General features: G+C 46.1%; 1 long non-coding RNA gene across 1 annotated transcript; it reads left to right on the top strand.

Moving 5' to 3' along the window:
* The first annotated feature begins 481 nt into the window (after nt 1-481).
* On the top strand, nt 482-6,345 carry LOC131920020 (uncharacterized). The gene is made up of 2 exons (XR_009381487.1): nt 482-551; nt 6,097-6,345. It is a non-coding gene; the product is annotated as an uncharacterized LOC131920020 (long non-coding RNA).
* Nucleotides 6,346-7,946: the final 1,601 nt, after the last annotated feature.

The following is a 7,946-nucleotide window of genomic DNA, read 5'->3' as shown; positions in this document are numbered from 1 at the left end:
TTCCAGGTGCTTCCAACTGAAATCCTCCATGTGCTTAATATGGCTCTCAATGCTCACTATGTGCCAGGTTAGGTCTATGGCATTCCTCAATACACCACCCCAATCTTCCAGCAACCTTACAGGTAGATGCCACCTCACTGTACATGGCAAAACCAAAGCCCATGTCCACCATGGCAATGGAATGGTAGCACTTAAACTCACGTTCATAAGGGAGTGTCCCACGTCCCATACACATACACACAGGATGATTTCTACATTCTCCATGACTGTACTACACTATAACCACAATGATTAAAGCCAACACTCTCTTCATATTTAAAGTGTTTCTTTAAAAAAGAGAAAACGATCCACCGGTGTATCTTTGTCTGCACACTCAAAACCTGCCTACTACCCATCCATGCATATAGTACGGTTTTCTTTTTCCCATTTCAGCCAAAACTGCCTCATCAAGTGGCAGAATTCTATCAGAACCCAAGCATGGGTTCTCCACACGTCATGGTTACCACCATCGCCAAGAGGCCTGACTTGTTTTGGAGGCCCATGACAATCAGGTATATGCTTCAATCTAATCAAAGCTACCTAAGGAGACGTCACTGCACCTAGGCTGACGCAGAAAGCTGGCAGCCACACCGCACGGGCAGTAGTTTTTACCTGTGCAGGCACCAGGCACAGCGTACTCCAGACAACACGGTTCACACTGCTGAGCATTTCAGGAGCCATGGGGGGGCGTGGGGGCGTGTTATTTCTGCTTGGCAGACGGAGAAGGGAGAAGTGGTGACTGGTGGAGGTTAGGAAAGCTGCTTCCGAAAATACAGCAAACAAGCTGAGGAGCCAGACACAAGCTCAGGTCTGTGTGGCCAGCACCCTGGGCACAGCTTCCTTCCCACCTGTCTACTATCTGCTTACTGACAAGAACCGCTTTGTCTCAGCTCCTTTTAGTAAATATGTTCTGTCTTCGTAACGGAAAAGAAAAACAAAAACTAAACAGGGCATGGCAGTGCGCTCCTGGAATCCTAGCACTCAGGAAGCAGAGCAAAAGGATGGCCAGTGTGAGGTCAGCCTGAGCCACTTAACGAACAAGGAAGGAGGAAGGTGGAGAGAGGGAAATATGGTGTTGCAGTCTTTTAAAGTACATGCTTGATAATTCAGTAAATAATGTGATAATTACTTATTGGCGGGGTGGGTGGGAGGGAGAGGGGGAGAGGGGGGAGATTTCTATGATACACCAGAATAAAAAGTCCCAGAGATTAAAAAATTGTCACAAATGAACCATAAGAAGAAAAGGAAAACATGCAAGTCACTTCAGCTCACCACTGGGTTGGTGATCAAAAGGCAAAGACATTAAGGGTAGCCAAAAGATAAAGACAAGAAGTTACTGAAAGAAAGGGCTGAGGGGATCAAATAAGCATGTTTCAATGTGTGCCTTCCAGGCAAAGAAACACACAAAATACAGTGGTGCTTTCCACCAATGAATCAATCAAGATCTGTAATAGCTGGCGGTTATCAGAATCCAAGGTCACACACCTTTCTGAAATACAGTTAGACAAATGGAGGCTGTCCTGACCTGCAGCTCCACTTCCAGAAAGCCAGAATCATGAATAGGAAGAAAATGACCTGCAAGAATGTTCACACTACAACATTTAGGACAGGTGGCGAAGTTCAGTACACTCTGGGCCGGGCAGGCAGCAGGTATGGCCGGTACCTTTATGCTGTGTAAACGGAGGTCATCTGTGATGAAAGTCTTAGCTTTTCCTCTCTTTGACTTAGAATATATTCCTAGAAAATGAAATTGCTATGTGATAAAGACCTACACACAAGATGTAAATGCCTCAGCATTCTTTACAACAAAACACCCAAGAAGTTAAGTATGGCTAAATGTAAAATATGATGTTACTTATATGGACATCCGGCTGCAAACTTTTCAATAATTTTAAATAAGATGGAATCAGGTTACAATGATATATTAGTGGTAAAATAACATTCAAATCCATGTATCTGGGTAGAAAAAGACACATAAACAAAGCACCAACTGTGGCTCTTTTATATTACAAAGTTATACAGGATTTTTTTCATTCTCTCTATTTTTTTCCCTCTCTCTCTAATATCCCAGCACTCAGGGGGCAGAAACAGACAGATCTCTGTGAGTTCGAGGCCAGCCTGGTCTACATAGTGAGTTCCAGGACAGCCAGACTTACATAGTAAGACCCTGTCTCAAAAAATGTTTAAAAAAAGAATGCTTTTTTGAAAATGCTATGTGAACCAGGCTAGCCCCAAACTCATGACAATCTTCCTGCCTCTGCCTTTACCTCCTGAACAGTGGAATTACAGACTACTTATGGCTGGCTTTTTTGCCAAGCATATTTCTGAAGCGAGAGAAGTGTGGGAAACAGTTTAATAAGGTCTCCAGGCACACCTTCCTAGTGCATTTTCTGGAACAGTCAAGCTGTGGTGTGACAGAGACGGAACTGGTCTTCCTCAGGCTTCCATTTCTCAGGACTACAGGACTTTTCCTTTGTTCTGTGGCCTGGGTAACCGGTAGCATTAGCACCCTGGGCCTCTCTCTGGATGAGAGGCAGGGCTAAAGCAAAAGCTGGCTGGCCAGTTTGTAAAGCAGCCTGTGACTACTGAGAACAGAGTTCTACCAAGCTCTGGGCACTTTCTGTTTTTTGAGGCAGAGTCTATGAAACCCAGGCTAGCCTCAAACTCCTGAGGATTCTGGGATCAAGTCAGGGGCCACTGCACCCTGCTTAGTCCCTTTTGAACTCCTAAAAGGAAGAGGCTAGAGCAACTGGCCTCAAAGACCCTCAGGACTCTAGGACTTCACTGACCTACAAGCACCTTGCCCAGGAAATGCCCGGATGCTGATGTGTTTTTTATTGGAAGGACAAACACCACTGTGTCAGGCCAAGGCTTTGAGGCTCCAGACCTCCCTCCGCTCCAAGCCCTGTGCATGGCACTTACCTTGAAGCACCCCTCCCCCAACCCAGCCCCCCTCCATTTTCCAAAGAGTCCATTAACAACAACTTTGGGGCCTTATCAACAGTTCATTCAAAGCCACAGTGCTTTTAGTATTTTACAACTAAGAAATAAAGGAAGTCACAATGGGAGGAGTCAGCCAAGACTGGGAGAAAACCCAAGACACAAAAAGCTATCAGCTGGATTTCTGCAGAGGAAATCCAATAGAGATAAGGACAAAGCAAACACTTTGATCTCAAACCGTGTGAGAATGACTGCCCTTAACTGAGCACAGGCCTGGGCACTGGCGGGGCTGGGATTCCAGCTACTGTGATCAGCGCAGCAAGGAAATACAACTATTTAGGAAAAGCCCATCACCTTGAATTTGGTCTTGCTCCGCTGCTCCCCCCAGCCCCCGCCCGCCCATCCGCCCGCCCGTCCCCAACAAAGTGGAGGCTGAAAAGCAAAGGCAGCAGCTGTGTCCTGAGCACTGTGTGCGGAGTTCTGTGATCTGTGCTGAGAGCCACGCTGAAGAAGGTCATTAACACGGCAAATGGAGGGCAGAGGACGCAAGAGCTGGCGAAGGGATTGAAAACCGCCAAATAAGAAACAGCTGGTGGAGGGCTGGAGAAATGGCTCAGAGGTTAAGAGCCCTGGCTGCACTTCCAGAGGACCCAGGTTCAATTCCCAGCACCCACATGGCAGCTCACAACTGTCTGTAACTCCAGTTCCAGGGCATCTGACACCTTCACACCAATGCGTATAAAATAAAGTTAAATAGGGCTGGAGAGATGGCTCAGAGGTTAAGAGTACTGACTGCTCTTCCAGAGGTCCTGAGTTCAAGTCCCAGCAACCATATGGTGGCTCACAACCACCTGTAATGAGATCTAGTACCCTCTTCTGGTCATACATGCTGTATACATAATAAATAAATAAATTTAAAAAAAAAAAAAAAAAAAAGAAACAGCTGGTGGAAATGGGAATACTTTGAGGACAGCAGAGGCCTCCAGAGTCAGACAGACAAATGAAGCTGGCCAGTAAGGACAGCAAAATGCAGTCTGTCAACACCTGGGCCATTCACGGTCATCAATATGTAGCACAGACCCTGCAATATTTTCCTCACAAGAAGACAAAAGTAGTGATTTTTAACATGTAATCTCCCTATTTCTAAACGTTTCTAAATTGGGCAAGCCTTATCTGATCAAACACACACCAGTGTGCAGCCTGTGTCAAAGTGGCGACTGTCTCCCCACATGTGGAATTTCTCTACGTCTACGTAGTCCAAAGTGGTGACATTTGGAGGAGACAAAACCACAGCTAAGGAAATCCCTCCAGGACTGAGGCGACAAGCTGGGATACTGTAAGGCTTCAGTGGGGGACAGGTCAGTAAACACCGCTGACCAGTTTAAGAACCCTACCACTTACCATGTCCAGCTTCAGTCAGGTCTCCCAGGCTCTCAGTCTTCTCCGCTATGCATCCCCCTCCTCACCCCACCCCCACCCAGCAATCTGTTAACATTTAGCCTCTAATCTATCAGTAACTTGTCTTTTAGATTTTTTTTTATGTGTATGAGTGTTTTGCCTGAAAGTATGTCTGTGCACCACGTGCATGCCCGGTGCTTGCGGAGGTCAGAGAGGGCATCAGATCCCCTGAAAGTGGAGTTACAGATGGTTGTGAGCCAGCATGTGGGTGCTGAGAACCAAGCCCAGGTCCTCTGCAAGAGCAACAAGTACTCTTAGCCGAGTCACCTCTCCAGCCCCTCGGTGACGTTAGAGAATAAATTCTTAACCTGGTGGTGATGGCAGTGGTGGCGGCTTCGATGACGGTGGCAATGGCGCACGCCTTTAACTCCAGCACTCAGGAGGCAGAGACAGGCCGATCTCTCAGTTCAAGGCCAGCCTGGTCTACAGAATGAGTTCCAGGACAGCCAGGGTTAAGAATAAATTCTTTTTGTTTTTTTCTTTTAATGATTTTTACTTATTTTTATTGTATGTGCATTGGTGTTTTGCCTGTATGTACATCTGTGTGAGGGTCTCAGATCCCCTGGAACTAGAGTTACAGACAATTGTGAGCTGTTATGTGGATGATGGGAACTGAACCTGGGTCCTCTGGAAGAGCAGCCAGTACTCTTAACAACTGAGCCATCTCTCCATCCCCTAAAGAATAAATTCTATGGAAGAAAAAGAAAAAAAAAGAAAAAAAAAACCACAAAGACGGCAAAGAACTTATACAGCAATTAAAGACACTATTATAATTCACCATCACTTTGTACTTACATTTTTTATCTTATTTTTAAACATTTACTGTGTGTGTGTGTGTGTGTGTGTGTGTGTGTGTGTGTGTGTGTGTTCGCGCCTACGTATGTGCCCAAGGAGGTCAGAGGGGTGTTGGCTCCCTGAACCTGGAGATCCAGGCAGTTGTGAGCTGCCTGATGTGGGTGCTGGAATCCAACTTCAGGTCCTCTACAAAACAATGTTCTCTTAAACACAGAGCCATTTCCCCAGCCCCATGAGTTTACATATTTTAACTGTCTTGTTACAGATGCCGAGGGCATATTCCCAACCTATTTCTATTTTATATTCCTTCCTCGGGATACGTAATATTTCTGTTGAAAAGGAAAATATTTAAAAGGGGTTGAAAACACTGAAAATGATGACATGTGAGATAATGGGGATAACAGGGTAAAGCGTCCACAAAACCACCGTCGGGGTGTTAATCATTAACATCATGGCCGATCTCAAAGGTACTGGGCCAGCCAAACAGAGGAACATACAAAGCCATAGTGACTAATCAGCGGTGGTAGTTTACGGCAGACACAGGAGCGAGCTGACTAGACCGCCTGCTCTTCCACACATTACTGCTAACACAGCTTTGCTCACTGGCCGATGGACCCACACAGGTATTAATTACTGGATACATTCGATTCTGCTCTCTATTATGCAGGCACTGGTCTCCTTCTTCAATAGACTCTACCATTCTCCTTTCTCCATCCCTGGGATTGTAATGGGTCATGTGGATGCCTCTGAGATACTCTGCACCACACATTATGGCCTATGGTAGAGGAACACGATACTAAATGAGTTTCTGTGTCCCTCTGTACTTCAAGGTTATAGGTTTGTGTGTTCATTTTTGTTTTTTAGATCCTGCTTCTCTTACACCTACCTACAAGACTCCTGAAAGACTGAAAAATGTGAAAGGAGCATGTGACTGGTTCAGGCGGGAGAGGACCGTGCTCAAAGGTGAGCTGACCTCTGCCCTTAAGTTCTCTATTTCATCTGCCCACGATTTGCTACTTCACGGAACCTACATGTCAGCTGCCTCATTACTACAGATTTTCAAAGGAAACAGATACCAACAGTAAACAAAAATAAAATATATGTTGGTTTGCTTGTTTTTGTTTTGTTTTGTTTTTTTCTGACACAGGTAGTCCAGGTTGGCCCCAAACTCCCTTATGTAGCTAAGGATGACCTGTGGGCTCCTGATGCTCCTGACCACCCAGCAAGAGCTTGCTTCAGATGTGTGCTACCACAAGCTGCCTGGAGAGAAACAGCTTACCCCAAACTTTCTCAACTAAACTTAGTTCTCCAGCAAAGATCAGTGGGTAACTTTCCAAGGTTTAATTAAAGGTCCTTGGTCCTCAGCCCTTGCTTCACTACACTCTACACAAAGACAGTTACAGCCTCCCCAAGGCTACATCCTGGGAGACGCTCTTATGTCTAATCCCTGATTCTACTTCCAACAATACCTTGAACCCCTCCCCAGAGTCACCACCAAAGCCAGGGCCGTAGCTCGATGGTACACTGCTTGCCGCTATGGCATGTGGGAAGCCCTGGGTTCTATGGGTAAAAAACAAACTTAGTCACTTCTCAGGTGACAGGAACAGCTTCGCTCCTAACTCCTGTACCACGTTCTACTAACCTTCCTTGACCACGAGGCTAGAGCTCACAACCTATACCAGGTTGGTCTGGAACTCATTCCTAGGGAGCCTCTTGTCCCAACCTTCCCAGTGCTCGGATTATAGGTGCAGACCACCACACCCTAGCCTAGCACCTTCACACCCCACAGCCTCTGCCAGCCAGCACACTTTCTTCTCAAAGTTTCTAGCATAGTTTGGACCTTCCCTTCTCCTGGAACCCGTTTTTCTCTCCTATCTGGTCACTGAGTCTTTTCACTCACAGGCAAAAACTCTCAGACCTAGTCACTAAGAGTTCCCCAACATTATTAAATATAAAATATTTAATAATGGGTTTTCTTCTAGAAAAATGAGGAGTGAGAGAATGAAGACACACACACACCACAGACCACAAACTGTTAGTTCTACCCCTCACCTCTGGTGACCAAACATTCGTCTCAAGAATTCTGAAGATGCAAGGTCTGAGTGCCATGGCTACAGCCTGCAATCCCACACTACAGAGGCTGAAGCAACAGGCTCGACCAAGAACTCCGGGCCAGCCTGGGCTACAGTGTCACCCTGTCTCAAACAACCAATCAAAACAAAAAGCCACACAATTCTGAAGCTCCACAATCTGAAGTCTCCAGAAAGCAATTCGCTAACTTCAACCCTCAGGCTCCCCACAGGCAAAGGGCAGGAAATTCTCACAGGAAAGGGTATGTTTAACACACCAAATAAGAGTTTAAGAAAGTGGCTCTTCTTTCATCACAAATTACTTCAAAGTCCTACCCTGGAGTAAGTTGTTGAGAAAGCCTCGTTTCACTCAAGGTTATCAATTCCCCAGGGGGAACCACCCTCCAGATTCTACAGAGTTATCGTCATTGGGCCAGAGGGGAAGACTAACTGATAAGCAATAGTCAGGAAACTCCGTGGTTGGAACATTGGATGGATGGATAGATGGACGGATGGACGGACGGACGGGGAGATGAGGGGATCAGGGAGACCAGCGTTGAAACGCCAGACTCTCCACACTGAAGGAACAAGACAAAGTGAAAAGAAGCAACACTACAGCCACCTCTTAAATCACACATTGCGTTT

This window comes from Peromyscus eremicus, chromosome 9, assembly GCF_949786415.1.
Source record: "Peromyscus eremicus chromosome 9, PerEre_H2_v1, whole genome shotgun sequence".
NCBI lineage: Eukaryota > Metazoa > Chordata > Mammalia > Rodentia > Cricetidae > Peromyscus > Peromyscus eremicus.
The sequence above is the reverse complement of the archived record's forward strand: the minus strand, read 5'-3'. Positions and strand labels throughout refer to the sequence as shown.